Source organism: Mytilus galloprovincialis, chromosome 5 (assembly GCF_965363235.1).
Source record: "Mytilus galloprovincialis chromosome 5, xbMytGall1.hap1.1, whole genome shotgun sequence".
NCBI classification, from domain to species: domain Eukaryota; kingdom Metazoa; phylum Mollusca; class Bivalvia; order Mytilida; family Mytilidae; genus Mytilus; species Mytilus galloprovincialis.
Genome location: NC_134842.1, coordinates 18,187,120 through 18,203,955, shown reverse-complemented (window position 1 = coordinate 18,203,955; position 16,836 = coordinate 18,187,120). Strand labels below are relative to the sequence as shown.

Genomic DNA, 16,836 nt, shown 5'->3' with positions numbered 1-16,836 from the left:
AAGAAGATGTGGTATGATTGTTAATGAGAACTATCCACAAAAGACCAAAATGACACGGACATTAACAACTATAGGTCACCGTACGGCCTCCAATAATAAGCAAAGCCCATACCGCATAGTGATCTATGAATGGCCCCGATAAGACAATGCAAAACAATTCAAACGAGAAAACTAACGGCCTTATTTATATAAAAAAAATGAACGAAAAACAAATATGTAACACATAAACAAACGGCAACCACTGAATTACAGGCTCCTGACTTGAGACAGGCACATACTTAAATAATGTGACGGGTTAAACATGTTAGCAGAATCCAAACATTCCACATAACCTGGGACAGAGGTATAACAGTACAACATAAAAACGAACTATAAAAATCAGTTGAAAAAGGCTTAACTCATCAGATGGACAAAAATATGAGCTTGTTTGTCATGTTTGTACTATATTTTTTTTTCAAAAGACACAAGTCAAAATTCGGGTGCTCCAAGAATGGAGAAAATAATCAAAAGATGACAATCTAGAAAAATCTGTTGATTTAATACATATGTTCATTGGTGCAAGTTTAAAGTATATTTTTGTCGGATACAGCGAGTTCCATTTTTTGTGAGACATGGGAAAAAACAAACAATTCAATGATTGAACAATAAACAGATTATGGATAAAAAAAGATACAAGGATTGAAATTTTTTATTTGCGCAAAACGCGCCTTTCGTCTACAAAAGATTCATCAGAGACGCTTATAAAAAAAAATTGAAAAGGCTAAGTTAAGTACGACGTTTGAGAGCATTGAGGTCTAAATAAGGTCCAAAGTAGTAAGATAAGTAAATATAAGGCTTTGAGCGTTCCGAAGATAAATCAAGAAAAAAATCTTCGGGTGCATGAAATATATACAATAGCTATGAGAAGATGTAGTATGATTGCAAATGAGAAAAATATCCATCTTAGTCCTAACTTTTTTGGCATGCAAATGCGAATGATTTGATAAATTATGAGTAGTTAAAAATCATGTTTAAGGTTTTCTATATTTCAATTTTAGGAAGAATTAAAGGTTTAATGACAGGTTAGTTTAACATTGAAACAATATGAATATGTTCTTTACGTCGTAACTACAATTCCCTGTCCTTTCATAAATGTAACCTACCGAATCAGACTATTTACCGGTTTTGTTATCTCATAAGCAACACGACGGGTGCCACATGTGGAGCAGGATCTGCTTACCCTTCTAGAGCACCTGAGATCACCCCTAGATTTTGGTTGGGTTCGTGTTGTTTATTCTTTAGTTTTCTATGTTGTGTCAGGTTAACTATTGTTTGTCTGTTTGTCTTTTTCATTTTTAGCCATGGCGTTGTCATTTTATGATGTATGAGTTTGACTGTCCCTCTGGAATCGATATCGTTCGTCCCTCTTTTTTTAGCAATTAGTGTTCGTAGACTATCGATCTTCATAACAAAAATATTGATGACCAGTTTAATAGAAACCAAAAAAGGTGACATGAGTGACAATGAGACAACTCTCATTCCCAGACAAAACATGTCAAAAGTTAACCATCATAGGTCAAATCACGGTTCTCAACACGGAGACTTGACTCAGACAGATCAACAAGCCATAAATTACAATAAAAATAATTAGTGTAAAACAATTCAAACAAGAAAACCAACGGCCTAATATATAGTTATCAAAGGTACCCCACGAAACTAACCTATATAAAAACGAGAAACGAGAAACACTTATGAAAAACATCAACAAACGACAACCACTAAACAACAGGTGCCAGCCTTTGGACATGTACAAACAAATGCAGCGCGTTAAAGTGTTTTAACAGACGCCAACCTTCACCCTATTATGAAACAGTAGAATACTATTACAATATAGGAAGACAGACCATTCATTAATAATTTAAATGGCTTAAGAGGAACAAAAATTCTTTTGTCACGATAGACTTCCTTAATATTACTTTCTTTTTTACATGCATGTAATAGCCATGTGTATTTAGATGTTGCTGAATGGTAAGTGTAAAAGCAGGGAAACCATTTTCTTCTCTTAACATTATTGTTATGCCATACAAGGTACCCGACTTGTTTTACCATATTAAAGTTGCTGTAAGAGCGTGGCTTTACCACAGAAGATAAGCGACTTATTGGTCTTTTTGTTTTATGCTATATGTCTACAAATTTGCGAATAAGGTTTTAACTCTTAATATGGGGGTTTAAGTATGTCACCGAAAATTCGACGAGAATATCCATTTTGAATTCTATAATGATCTTTCTTCATTTGTCCCCACGACACTTAAAGGACGTACGACAACAAACGTCACATGACGATAGACCATGTGATGCACAATATTACACAATGTTGCATGCATTAATCATCCGTGACGTGAAGGACGTACGACATGGTCATTCAACACTTAATCAGTTGTCAGTGTCAAAGTGAAGCAAATTGTGAATAATGAATTTTGCATATACTGTGTGTATGACCTAAAAAAAGTTATACACGTTTAAAACTTAATGAATGTTGTGAATTAACTTTAAATTACCTCTTTGAACAGTTCCCATTGATTGATTGTTAAAATTGACAGTCCTGAGAAAAATAAGAACAATCCGTTTATCTTCAAGTTTATTGTTGATTTGGACTAAATGATATTTCTGATTTTGTAATGTTATGCTTTTATGTATATCTAGTTCAGTCCGTCCAAATTACTTTGATATTTTATTTCCTCCGGGTATACAAAATAAAAAAAAAATCAAATACAAAATGTGAAAGCAAAGAGTAAGTAAATACTTGAAAAGATATTGCAATTGAGTTGCAAATTCCTTTTTCTCTCTTTATTTCAGTAAACTACAAAGTTATACGATGTCAAAAAGATGACAAAGATATTATAAGCGTGTCATGCATTGATGGTAATATAATATTAGTTCTTATAATTTTTTCTATGAATTAATTTTTTTGTATTCTTATTTAAACTGTTTCAAATCTTACAACTTTCTGAAATGATTTCAATATATGTAGTTTTGAAAAAAAAGAATTTTAATGAGTATAATCTATGTATTACTGGTAAATTATTATTTAAGGGATTTCGTTATAACTGTATCTTGGCATTGCACATGGTCATGATTTTCTCTGACTATTTATGACGTCTTTGATCCATTTGATGTTGGATGTTTACTGATTAATAATTTAGTTTAAGATGCATAATTGTTTTTATTAGTTGGTATTGGCTTTGAACTAGCAGTCATTAACCATGAGTACTCTCTAATCTGTACTTGATGTCATTTTGATAATAGGATGTTCAAGTACCTGGCAACATCCGTTCTGTTTTTGTTAAATGTATTTTTATTTGTATCCATCTGACGGATAAAACCTATATCACTTAATTTTTCATGTGTAATACTGTCATACCACTGTCCAAGATAAGTTGGAGGGTTGGGATTCCGCTAACATGTAAAATCCCGCCACATGTTGTATGTATGCGCCTGTCCCAAATCAAGAGCATGTGAATATGTGGTTATTGTTTGTTGCTGTGGTACATCTAAAAAAATGTACATCTAATTAGGCCGTTAGTTTTTTCGTTTGAATTGTTTTTCATTTGTAATTTCGATGCCCATTTTTAGCTGACTATGTGTTATGCTCATTGTTGAAGGCCTTATGGGGACCTATAGTTATCATTGTCAGTTTTATGTGGTGTCTTGTGAAGAGTTGTCTCATTGGCAATCATACCACATCTTTTTGTTATAATATATATTTCAAAATACAAAAGGCATAGCCCAAACAATAGCTTTATTGACCTGTTCATACTTATGCTCTGTCACGTGTAATCTTATGTAAAACACTAGTCAGATACAATTACTTCATTACATTACGGCACATTAAGCTCATCGAAAACCCAGAGATTCAATAATTGTTTTTTGTTTCTCTGTGTGTGTGTCTTTATCAAAGACAATCAATGTGCTCCTATGTACCTGTTGTTTACAAAAACACAACATATTAATTCAAATATATCCCGCATGAAGTTGTACAAAAACTGTTACAATGCATGTACCTTTCCCAGATCTAAGATATATGCAACAGCACAACATAGTACTTGTATTAAACTGTAGAAATTAGTTGGACAGTTGGACGTGTTTGATCTTTTCATTTTGCTATTATAAATTTTTCTTGGAGCTCGGAATATTTGTTGTTTTGTTTTTTTTGGAACATTTTGATGTATGTCCGTTTTTATTTCAAAATAGGGCTAATGAAACCTATTATTTCTTGGTTAAAATAGTTCAACATTTCATAACGGTTTCCGTAAATTTACCAAAAAATAACAACGTTAAAAATACAAGCTTGTTATTTGGTACCACAGAAGTTGATAGAAATATCTTTCAATTGTATGCAAAATCATCATTGTCATCTTAAATACAGTACAATAGTGTGCATTAACTGATTTTGTGTAATCCAAAAAAGATCGGGATGCCCTGGCTTACTTCTCTTATTTCACCTATCCAATTGTTATCATTGGCCGAAAGAAATTAACTATCTTAAAACATCATATAATTACAGACGCAAATATGAATAAAGAAGACATATATGACAAACACAAACAAGAAGACGTGTCAATTTTCTTAAGAGATGAAAATGAAGCCTTGTTGGTTGATGTTAAGCTGACTAAACTGAGCTGCAGCAGAAGAATTATGAAAATTGACAGTCCGAATGGTATTCAATTAGGATATGTTAGAAAGGGGTCAGTAACCATCATAAAATATTTTCATAATCCCTAATCACACATGATAAACTTTAAACGATTTTTATATAATACAAAACACCATACAGGCACAACAAATATGATCATAATCATACAGGATTATAACACATAACACAAAAATATGCATTTTTGTAAAGCGATTTTATTATAACAATTATTCGAATATCAACTTGTTTTTTGTATCATATGTTTCTATTAAAAATTTTAAATGAGATACAGAAGTTAAATGTATTTATCTTATAAATTCATAATGGAATACAAGTCAATGTAAAAGAACAAACAACACCTGCATGAACTCCGAAAAAGAATTTCACCCAAAGTCAAAACATTTTGATGAGGAATTAAACATTTCGAAGAACTTTCCTGCTAAATGATAATCAGGGAATATTTCATTGTCTTTGTTGTTTCGTTGTTTGAGGGGGGATAGGAGAGGTCTTGATCCCGAAATCCCAGACTCAAAACAACGAAATCCGGAGGTCCCGAGTTTAAATAAAGCAAATCCCGACATACCGAAATCCGATAAAAAGGATTCCCGGATCCCGAAAGGGTCAATCCCGAAATCCCGAGCTTAAAAACACCTGATCGCGGAGTCCCGATAAAGGTCCTATCCTCCTCTTGTTTTCCTGTTAAAGTAGATGTGTTTCCCTAGGTTTTCGTTAGTGACCCGGAGTTGTATATCCTTTACGATTTATTGAACACGGTATACTACTGATGCCTTTATCTATTCCTCTCAAATAATCTAGTCAACAAATAAATATTACAAAGGAAATACCCATAAAAATAATCATTTAGAATTTGATTAGGTCTAACTATATATTGTGTTGCGATGCCAACCATAATAGTATTTTCAAGTTTGACATAAAATCAAAGAACCATGAATACAATGCAGAGGTAAGTTAACATAACATATTTTACTTCCTGTATAGGTATTGTATTATAAAATTAAGCTGACGCTCGTTTGGCAATTGATATCTTCATATCAAAAAAGAATATGTGGTATGATTACCAATGAGACATCTCTCAAAAGAAACAAGAGACCAAAATATCACATAAAGTAACATCTATATGTCAGTCCGTTTCTATGTTTGTTGGATTTTGCTTTTACTGTAGGTTAATGTTTCTGTTGTTACTTTGTTTTCCTCTTATACAAGTTATAATTGATGTGTTTCCCTCGGGTTAAGTTTGTTTACCGGTTTTATTAGTTTAATCGATTTATGACTATTGAACAAGAGTATATTACTGTTGGCGTAATTTGGCACAGTTTGTTTTGTATTTTTCTCGGGAATGTTGTTAAATACTTCTAAACGTTGATTTTACTTCTTTAGGTTTCTATGTGATTACATTTAGTTATGCAGGTGAGTCTTATACGGACAAACAAGTGTCTGTTGTACAATATTTTAAGCATGGTATATTCTTTAAATAACAACGTTTAAAACTTTTTTATCGGTTCCTGCGCTACTTATGAGTTTTTTGTAGACAGAACGTAAGTCCTGGTGTTTTTGATGTATTTATGTACAACCCACATCCGGTCTGATTGCAATTCTGTTACATTCAATTCGAGTTATTCCTCATTCAACGTGTGTCCGTCCTCAAACCTTAATGCTTGGACTTGTGATTGTGGTGAAACTGTCTTCCAGGAACTTTAATTCTATATCATGATAAAATATTTTCTCGTTAATATTTAGAAATTTATTGAACTGCCAGGTCATTGTATACATAATTTATTTTTTTTGAGAAAAAAGGCATTAAGTCTGTAAGTTTTGGTTTACTTAAATGCATGTCTTTACTTAGGATAAAATCAATCACTACACTCGCGCATGTTTGATGCTTGAAAGCTGCATTTTCAAAGTATTGAACGTCTGCACAGATTAGATTTCGATTAAATTGTGGAGTGAGCATCATAAATATTCTTTTTAACATAATTCTCAGGTTACAGACACAAAAAAAGGAAATAAAATAGCAGTAATCAAACAACGTGAAATTGATTCAGACATGTTGTCGTTTGAAATTAGTTGTGAGTATTAAACTAAAACTATGCCTTATAATGTTCATGCTTCCAAATCACCATTCTGAATTAACCTTGACCAGAAAAGCTCAAAATATACCATAGATAGATACGTTTCTAATTGTAAATTGAGGATTATGTCTTCACATCCGTATGAAATTCATAAAAATGTAACATTGGGCTTCAGAAAAAATAACAAAATAAAACCAAAATAAAACACAGTTAAACCAACCATTAAAACATGTTAAAAAAATGCCATGTTAACAACTCAGGAATATGGTAGCTGTCATCAATATATAGTTCGTTTCTATGTATTTTGCTATGGCGTTTATTTTTTTGTTATACTTCAGTGTTTCTTTTGTTCTGTTGTTTCTCTATACAATTGATGTATTTTAATTTTAGTGTGATACCGGGATTTATGTTCTCTCAATCGATTTATGAGTTTTGAACAGCGGAAAACCATAGTTGCCTTAATTTTAACTCATTTGTTCTGTCGATTCGGGGTTATTTTTTAGCCGACTAAAGTTATATTTTTTTTCTTTGATTGATAGATTTATTTTTATATTATAATGCCCTATAGATTGCACCTTTTGTGTTGAAATGTAGACTTAATTTCTCTCGTTGAACCGAATGAGACCCGGATTTCTTACGGGTGCACTCGACTCCAATCTTAATTGACTAGGATTGTCAATTTTCGTATCGAAGGTCGGTGGTTTTCTCTGGGCACTCCTGCTTTTTTCAACAATCAAACCTGGCCGCAACGAAATAACCTAAATGCGGTGCTTAAAAGTGGCGTTAAACACAAAAAATCAATCAATTTGATTACGTTAAACAAAGGATAGTGTGCAATATTTTTGTAAAAATAGTCAACTTTTATATTAAGTAAAAGTTCCAATTTGTGACTGCAAAGTAGTTAAAAGTGCTCATTAAAATAATGTAAGAGGTATAATAATACTCATATCGAACTCCGAGGAAAATTAAGAACGGAAATTCCCTAATCAAATGCAAAAATTATAAGCTTAAACACATCAAACGAATAAATATTATCTGTCATATTCCTGGTACAGGTATTTGTAATGTAGAAAATGGTCGAAAATACAAGATTTTATAGCTAGATAAACCTCTTAAATATATGACAGTCGCATAAAAATTCCACAATAGTAACAGCATAAACGGCACCAATATTGTCTGAACCAGATGTCTCTTCAATGATGCTCGAGGCCAAAATATTTGATAACTAATTCGAATAATGAAGAGCCCAACAAGACAAAAAAGTATAGCCAAAGCGAGAACCGGGCAAGGAATAAGGGCTTGGCATTAACTTTACTTTAAATAATTTCAACCATTTTGCAACAGTAAATTTTCATAACGCAAAATCCGTATGTTTATGCAAGTACCAAACTACTTGCTACTGGGATGGTTATACACGAGGAAACTATCCGTCTCCAGCAGGGCCATCGACCCAGAGTTTGTAACAACATAAACGGTACCAATAAATGGATTTTGTTACTGCTATATACTATACAATATAAAAATTATAATTTTCATATATCAGACAAGTATTACGGTCCACATATTTTCAAAGCAACACAATTTAGAAAAATCAAAACTAAAGGATTTATCAATGTTAGAATAATGTAAAAATACCGATCGTCAATGTTTGCAATAAAATACTGACGTACTTTAAATAATGAAGTGCAAGTTTTATTTGATCTCAAAATTTATCTTAAGTCTAATCATTCCAAAAACTATATGTAAATGAGACGCGGTTCGTTACTACAAAATATTTAACACTTGAATATTATAATGTACTAGACAATAATAATGCGGATCAAACCGAAGGTAACTTGTTTTAATTGTATCTTAAATGGATTGATTTCAGATATATCAGCAACAACCACGTTACAGAAAGTGTTAATTATGATTGCAGGGATAAATGTAAGTCTACAGCAACAGGAAAATGAACAATGTTCTGTAGCAAGATATTTGTTAATAACCAAATTGTTTATTGTAGCTATTATGTATATTATCATGGTGGTTTTCAGTATTGTTGTATTTTTTGGGTTACTGATTGATGTTGTGTTTTTCATAGTATCCTTCATTCTAGTAAATGCATTCTTCAAAGGTAGGGACAAAAATGTACACGAGTGCATGGACCAATGGGGGCAATGTATTGGATTCACTATTTTTATTCCTTTTAAAATGTTCACAAGGTTAAATGATTTATTTGATGTATGCCAGTAAATGTTAATTAAGCTTTTACATTTCTGATAATTTTGTAAAAATGTTTCATGACTCTTTTTCATATACACAAATGTAAGGTGTGTGCATAAAAAACATATTTTATTATATAAAATACTCGTCTTAATTCTTTAACCATCAATTAAAAAAAAATTTGTATAAATATTTGTACAACAACGTTTCACCTAGCAGATCTATAGACAAATAAAGCAATAATGGGTGTTAAATGGATACTTTGTAGGGATAATTTCATTTTTTCATTCACCTTGTGACCTTATTGCATTATTTTTTGACAAAATCAATATCAACGTAAATAAGCATCTACCCTTTGTGGATATAGGGATGGAAAATGAAGAACATAGTGTGTCACATTTTCAGTACTTGTGTCTACTGATATATTCACACATGTTGTGTTTACGTTTGTATGAATACTCTTTCTTATTTCATTTGCATACGTCGTTAAATTTTTAAATGTTTTAATTCTGTTATTCAGATTTCTTTTTTCTTTATTTAGATTTTTTTATTGGTTTGGTTTTGTGTGTTTTTGTTGGTGTTTTTGTAGGGGGAGAGGGGTATGAAGCGGGCAAGGGAGAAATTCCCCATTTCAAATCCATAACGAGATTATCACATGTTTGTTTAAATACCATCACACTTTAGAATCCTACATAAATATAAACGAAGAGACGTGTAACTAGAAATGGGGACTTGCAAAATGTGATGGCTAAACCTATAAGAACCTAGCCACCCTCCTTTGGCACTTTTGTTTGTTATTCAAAGACAACGTGGCTACGAAAGAAGGAATTTATTTATTTTAAGACTATTAGACTATTGTGATGGAAAATACAGAATAACCGTCTTTTTATTTTGCTTGTCACCTTACCACAGAAGAGATGATGTCAGATTTCCAATTATGAACTTTCCATTTCTAAGTAGCAACATTCCAGCAGCCCTTCATACGGAGTATATATTTCCCAATTGATACGATATTCCCGTGCTTGCATTTCCTATCATGATGTTTTTGATAGAGGGTTGATGCTTACACGGAAGCTATTAAAGAGTTCCAAATAGTGAAGTTGAAATCATCCCTTCATATGTTGTACGGATGCCATCACGAGTTGGATGACCGTTATGGAATAACCGTTTCACAAATGACATCAAATATGAACCTTACGTCATAACTACAATCCAGTCCCCGTCCTCTTCATGAATGTGACCTACCGAATTAGATTATTTACCGGATTTGTTTAAACATAAACAACACGACGGATGCCACATGTGGAGCATTACTCTGCATACCCTTCCGGAGCACCTGAGATCACCGCTAGTTTTTGGAGGGGCTCGTTTTGTTTATTCTTCAGTTTTCTATATTGTGTCATATGTACTATTGTTTGTTTGTTTGTCTATTTCATTTTAGTCATAAGGTGGCTCGGTACTTAAACATCACGTCAATGTGTTTGTATTATATTTCATTTTTTGCTGGTGTGTTTTGTATATGCGACTTTGTGTGTTTCTTTTGTTCTTATAACGTGACTCTGTACTGTAAAAGAAACCGTCAGTATGATATTGTTCTATTATATGTCATTATAATTTATTTCTATTATGAATTAGAAAATACGTTGAACCACAAACGTCAACATTATTCAATCGCGTAGTGGAATGAACTATTTCTGGATTCTTATAAATTCTATGGGTTATTTATATAGGTTTACCTAAATAAATTGGTTTTATACACACAAAACTATTTTTCACGTGCACCTTATGGTGCCTCATGCATAAAGAGTAAAGTCATACAGCACGTGACCTATGCCATTATTAAATTGCAATGGAGTAGTGTGGTCGATTCTATGTAGACTAAACTCAATATCATTTCATTTTCATACATGATTAACTTTATACACAATTTCATATTTACTGGACTATCAATATCTTTCCACAATGAGTAGTCGAAAGCGGCCAGCGCGGCATGATCCAAATGATCCAATGCATTGGACCAAAGAACAGTATGTTACCCATTTGAAAAGTATGGGAATTACAGTAAAATCTACTTGGAGATTAGACATGATTCGACAACTGTATTTTGTCAATCAAAAGGACGTTGCAAGTTCAACAGAAAGTGGTCAAAATGGTTCTATGGAATCAAGTATTAGGAATATTGATGAAGTGACAGTTGCTGCCGATGACCAACCTAACGTTGACACTGACCAACCAGTAAATGAAAACAATACAATGTCACGTACAGCAGACATGCTAAAGGATTCTACTTCCGCACTAAAGTCGGCAAATGAAGCTATGTCGGCTATGTCATCTATGGTTGTAGGACTTCTAGCCAATAAAGATGCTTCATCAAACAGTAGTCTGCAGAATCTAAAGTCAAACTATGACTTTACCTCGGCATATCAAGCCACATACGGACACATTACCCCAATCTCTTCTGTAAATGCGGAACAAACCTTCCAAAGACAAGTTGACACTTCGAAAGGGATTGTATTTGCAGAGGACTTACCAAAAATGGACTACGTGTCTACTTCTTTAAGAAAGCAAATTCTAGAAGGTAAGGATATAAACCTTTCTCTTTTATTGTATCCAAAAAATGAGGTTCCCCAAACACGCACTGTCTTTTCTGAAGGGCTAACTGTAGAGTTATCTGCTCCTAAGGATCCTCGTCTAGAGAAAACATTGACCCTTGATGAGTTCAATAAGGCCTTCAGGAAGTTCAGGAATATCATCTGTAAAGTATATCCTCAACGGCGAGATGAATTAGATCAATACGAGGCCGATATAAATGATATAGCCTATAACTACGGACAAAGATTTTACAAATACCACAAATTGTTTTCGGCTAAGGCCGCCACTGCTATCATTGAACATAATATTGCAATTAACTGGGGAAAGGTAGAAGACCGTCTATTACATCTAGTTATGAATGGGTTACAAAGTAGAGAATATGAATTATGTGGAGATAACGACCACGCAACGAAATTCTGCCAAAAACAAGTTTATCAAGAAACTCCTCCATGCGCCCCACAAGCCACGACGAAAGGTCGTGTTGTAGATAAATCAAAAGATAGGCATGGGAGAAATATCATCCAAGCAGAGGGTCATGACCTTTGTAATAATTTCAATTATGGAACATGCAAATGGAAAGAATGCAAGTTTACACATACGTGTCTTAAGTGTAAAAGTAGAGGTCACGGTTTTAAGACATGTGGTAACAACAAGGATACCAGTACTAGTAATCAAAACAAAACTGCTGATAAGCCGAACGTTAAAACATCTAGGTGACTCGAAATGAATGATGATTATCAACTTTCTCACATAAATGTAAATAACCTTGAAAAAGAATTAGAAAAACATCCGGATAGACATTTTGTAAAATATTTATTAGAAGGTATAACAAACGGTTTTGATACCATGGTGTCGAAAACAGAATTACCAACAGTTGAATGTAAAAATCTACAATCAGCTTTCCGAAATCCAGACAGCGTTGATATTATAATTAAACAAGAGGTCGATAAAGGTTATCTAGTTGGGCCATTTAAAAAGCTCCCTTTTGATAGGTATCGTGTGAGCCCAATAGGTATAGTGGAAGGCAAATATTCAGGAAAAAAGAGGTTAATAGTTGATCTGTCGTCTCCACATGGAAGTCAAGATCATTTTAGTATTAACGATTTAATCGATAAAGAGCAATGCTCGCTGTCATACGTTAAAATAGATGATGCAATCAACGCAATTAAAGAATTCGGACGATTATCAATACTAAATAAGGCGGACATTGCCGATGCATTCAAGCAATTAGGGATCAAAAGGGATCAGAATCATTTATACTGTATCAAATGGAGAAATTTATATTACTAATATGTGCGTCTTTGGTTTGGCTCACGATCATCACCTAAAATATTTGACAACTTGTCAGTGGCAATTTGTTGGATAGCCAAGAACAATTACAATATTCCAGTTATACTTCATCTGCTTGATGATTTTTGAACTGTTCAAGCATCAGACACTTCAGGAGAAAGAACTATGGCACTTATCACTTTAATTTTTAATAGATTGAATATACCATTATCTAAGAAAAAGACTGTAGGTCCACATACCACACTAGAGTATCTCGGAATTATATTAGATACAGATAAGATGGAAGCTAGACTTCCACAAGATAAAGTTGAACGCATTATTTATTTCATTGGAACATTTCTACGTCGACATTCTATTAAAAAACGAGAACTTTTACAACTCTTGGGACATTTCAATTTTGCCGCGAGAGTTATTATACCTGGACGGACTTTTGTAACTTATCTCATTAACCTATCGACTAAAGTTAACAATCTCAATTACTATGTTACACTGTCAGCCGAATGTCGAGATGATTTAAAGATGTGGTATATTTTTCTGAAACAGTGGAATTGGTCTCCTTTTTCTATGATACTTTCACTACCAATGCAGCGAATTTCGAATTGTATACAGATGCTGCTTCAACACTTGGCTTTGGGGGGTACTTCAAGGGACATTGGTTTTGTAGTTCTTGGCCACCAGAGTTACAAAATATACTTGATTCGGATATGTCTATGGCTTTCCGAGAATTGTATCCAATTGTAGTGGCGGCAGTACTTTGGAGCAAACATTGGACGAGAAAACGAATAGTTTTTCATTGTGATAATGAATCTACTGTTAATATTATAAACAAAGGACGATCAAAGGTGCAAGATATTATGAAACTAATGCGTAAACTCACTTGGTTAGCTGCAATTAACAATTTTACATTTTCAAGTAAGCATATCCCTGGTGTTAAAAATGTGATTGCAGATTCACTTTCTCGATTTGATTTTCAGACGTTCCGGAAAGAAGCGCCGGAAGCAGATTTACAAGCCATGATTTGTCCGCACTTCTCACTCGTAATGTGGAATTGACTAATAGTGTAAGTTGTTTACTCAAAACTTCTATAGCTCCCAGAACACGTTCACAGTATGAGTGTGGGTATTCTGCCTATGCAACCTTTTTACGAATGACTGGAGTGATTTGGCTTAATTCAGACATGCCTCCGTTAACTGAAGAATCTCTTATTCATTTCGCTACGCATTGTTTTAAAAACTTGCATTTGAAATGTTCAACTATTAAAATGTATATATGTGGGATACGATATAAATACTTAGAGAATGGGAAGACTTCAATATTTAGCGACAGTTCTGATAAACTTTATCGACTCGATGCGTTATATAGAGGAATAAAGAAAAATGAGAAAAAATCAACAAAACCTAGACTGCCAATTACCTTCACGATACTCAAGGACATCTGTCAGTTTTTGAGGAAAGGGTATTATACGCCGTATGTAGACATTCTTCTGGAAGCAGCGTGTGTCACGGCATATTTTGGATTTCTTCGATGTGGGGAATTTACAGTATTACATTCGTTTGATTCAGAATGCAATGTGAGTATCGAAGATATCCGGTTTCTTAAGGATAAAGTGACCTTTCATTTGAAAGCTTCGAAAACAGACCCATTTCGTGAAGGTGTTGATATTAATTTATTTGCGTCGGGAGCTTCTGTTTGTCCAGTCTTATCTCTGGAACGTTACATGGACTATCGTACTAGGAAATTCAAAGATAGTAAATCACAAGACGCTTTCTTTGTGATGGAAAATAGGAAAGCTTTAACACGAAACTACTTCATTTCTTCTCTAAAAAATCTACTTGCCGTACTTGGATACAACTCAGACTTATATAATGGTCACAGCTTTCGCATTGGAGCAAGTACCACAGCAGGTTCAAAAATTGAAGATCACCTTATTCAGACACTCGGACGGTGGAGTTCACAGTGTTATACTCGCTATATCAGAACATCTTTATCAACGATACAGCAAGCTCAACAAGCATTAGTCGAGTGAAGATTTAGTGTTTATTGTACATAGGAATATTTTAATCGCATACGTTTTTATCTTGATTTAATATTGTTAGTGCCTTAGAGTATATATAGACTGTTTCATTACCACATGTGAGTTCATCGTGTTTATGAGGTCAACACAACGACATCAATTGCGTTTTTGATCAGTGTTTCAGGGGCATAATAATCCCCATTGTTTAATCTGATATTGGTTTAAAGTGTGTTTCGATAGTGTTTGGGCATAATAATCCCCATATTATGTAAATATATTGACGTATCATTGTCTTCATTATGTCTACATTTATTATGTGTATATTAATTGCTAAACATATGCATTCGTTTATAATCGCTATCAGTGATGTACCATTTTCAATGAATGAGACAGGGTTAAACATTTAAACCAAGTTATAGTAGTATGACAGCTCCCGATTTTGTGTTGATATTTGAACTTACTAATTAATTATGTAGATAAAAGAACATGATAGCATAGCAGATGCAGAGAACATTAACATGTTAATGAAAGTTATGTTAAGGTCAAGCAGAACATTTGATTTCATCAAGTCGTAACATTTTTTTCTCACGACCCGCTGAGATAGACAGTAGTTAATCGGAACACTTATGCTTATCACTAAAAAATTTCCATGTTTTCCAGCACGCCGGAGTTACATACTGATTAACGATTAGTGATGGACGTTTTAATTGCTATTCATCTATTCGCATCTGATACTAAGTTTATTTGTATATCAATTAACATATTCAGATATATTAACATAGTTACAAATCTTTGTTCAAAGATACTGTAAATTCAGAATTGATGCGTGCATTTATCATTGCGATTTTAGAAAATCTGTAGAATATAAGTATCATCTATTAATGCGAAATTTGTCATTGCCATACGCGCTCAGTAAAATTTGAATTTACAGTAACCATCTTCATTAGGGGTTCAGTTGTCTCCTTTAAATACCAGTCATCAACTGTATTTTGGCATATTTTCGTTATTATTAACTCAATTTCCCCAAATTTGATGCAGAGTTATTGATGTATAGGTTGCTTGTCACAGTTAATGGGACTTATAGCAGTAATTTGGTTAAATTTTAAATAGACCAGACACGTGCTAGAAGTTTCCGGACACTAACTAACAACAGATCCCTGTTCTAAGTCAGTCCTTACGTCAGTCCATGCATGGACTTCTATCACTGACGTTTTTGATCTGAATGCTTGTAGTCATAAACAAGAACAGGTCCATCAGTAAGTTCAAGCATGAACTTAAAGTTAGTGTCCTATCGTTATCAGAAGTTCAAGCATGAACTCAGATCTTCCGATTGATATTATTCTCAAGCTTGGGAATTAATCAATCACTGTGACAACAACCGAGACGGATAAACGCCAAATGATGTTTATTTTATTGTATGTATATCATGTAGTATGTATCTTAGTTTATTATATCTTAATAAATATATATTCTATGTTTTGTTGTGTATAAAATAACTTTTGGATAATTTAAAATCATGATCAAATTCTGAATTTGATTCTTACATACTTTTGATTTTTTTCACCCTGTATTCTAACATCGCCCATGTGAAAATTAAAAAATTGTTTGTATATATACATTAAACAACACATATATGTAACGTATAAAATTTTCAGACGTCAGACACGCGAATTAATGAATGTGTTTGTAGATAGATGTTTTTGCGTTCTGTTAAATTGTTCCTTTTCAAATTGTTACAAGATGATGACTGCTGTACCCATTGACTATTTTATTTATTATGTCTGTTTAGTTCACGCATCATTGTAAATATAACGGAATTTGATGAGACTGTAATCAAAGTGAGAGGTGTAGCGCTATAAAAACAGATTTAATCCACCATTTTTTTACATTTGAAAATGCCTGTACCAATTCAGGAATTTGACTGTTCTTGTCCATTCGTTTTTTTATTTTTTTTGTCATTTGATTTTGCCATGTGA

The 16,836-nt window shown here is 33.2% G+C and overlaps 1 long non-coding RNA gene across 1 annotated transcript; it reads left to right on the top strand.

Moving 5' to 3' along the window:
* The first annotated feature begins 10,709 nt into the window (after positions 1-10,709).
* On the top strand, positions 10,710-16,334 carry LOC143075308 (uncharacterized). The gene is made up of 2 exons (XR_012978286.1): positions 10,710-11,542; positions 13,821-16,334. It is a non-coding gene; the product is annotated as an uncharacterized LOC143075308 (long non-coding RNA).
* The last annotated feature ends 502 nt before the right edge of the window (positions 16,335-16,836 follow it).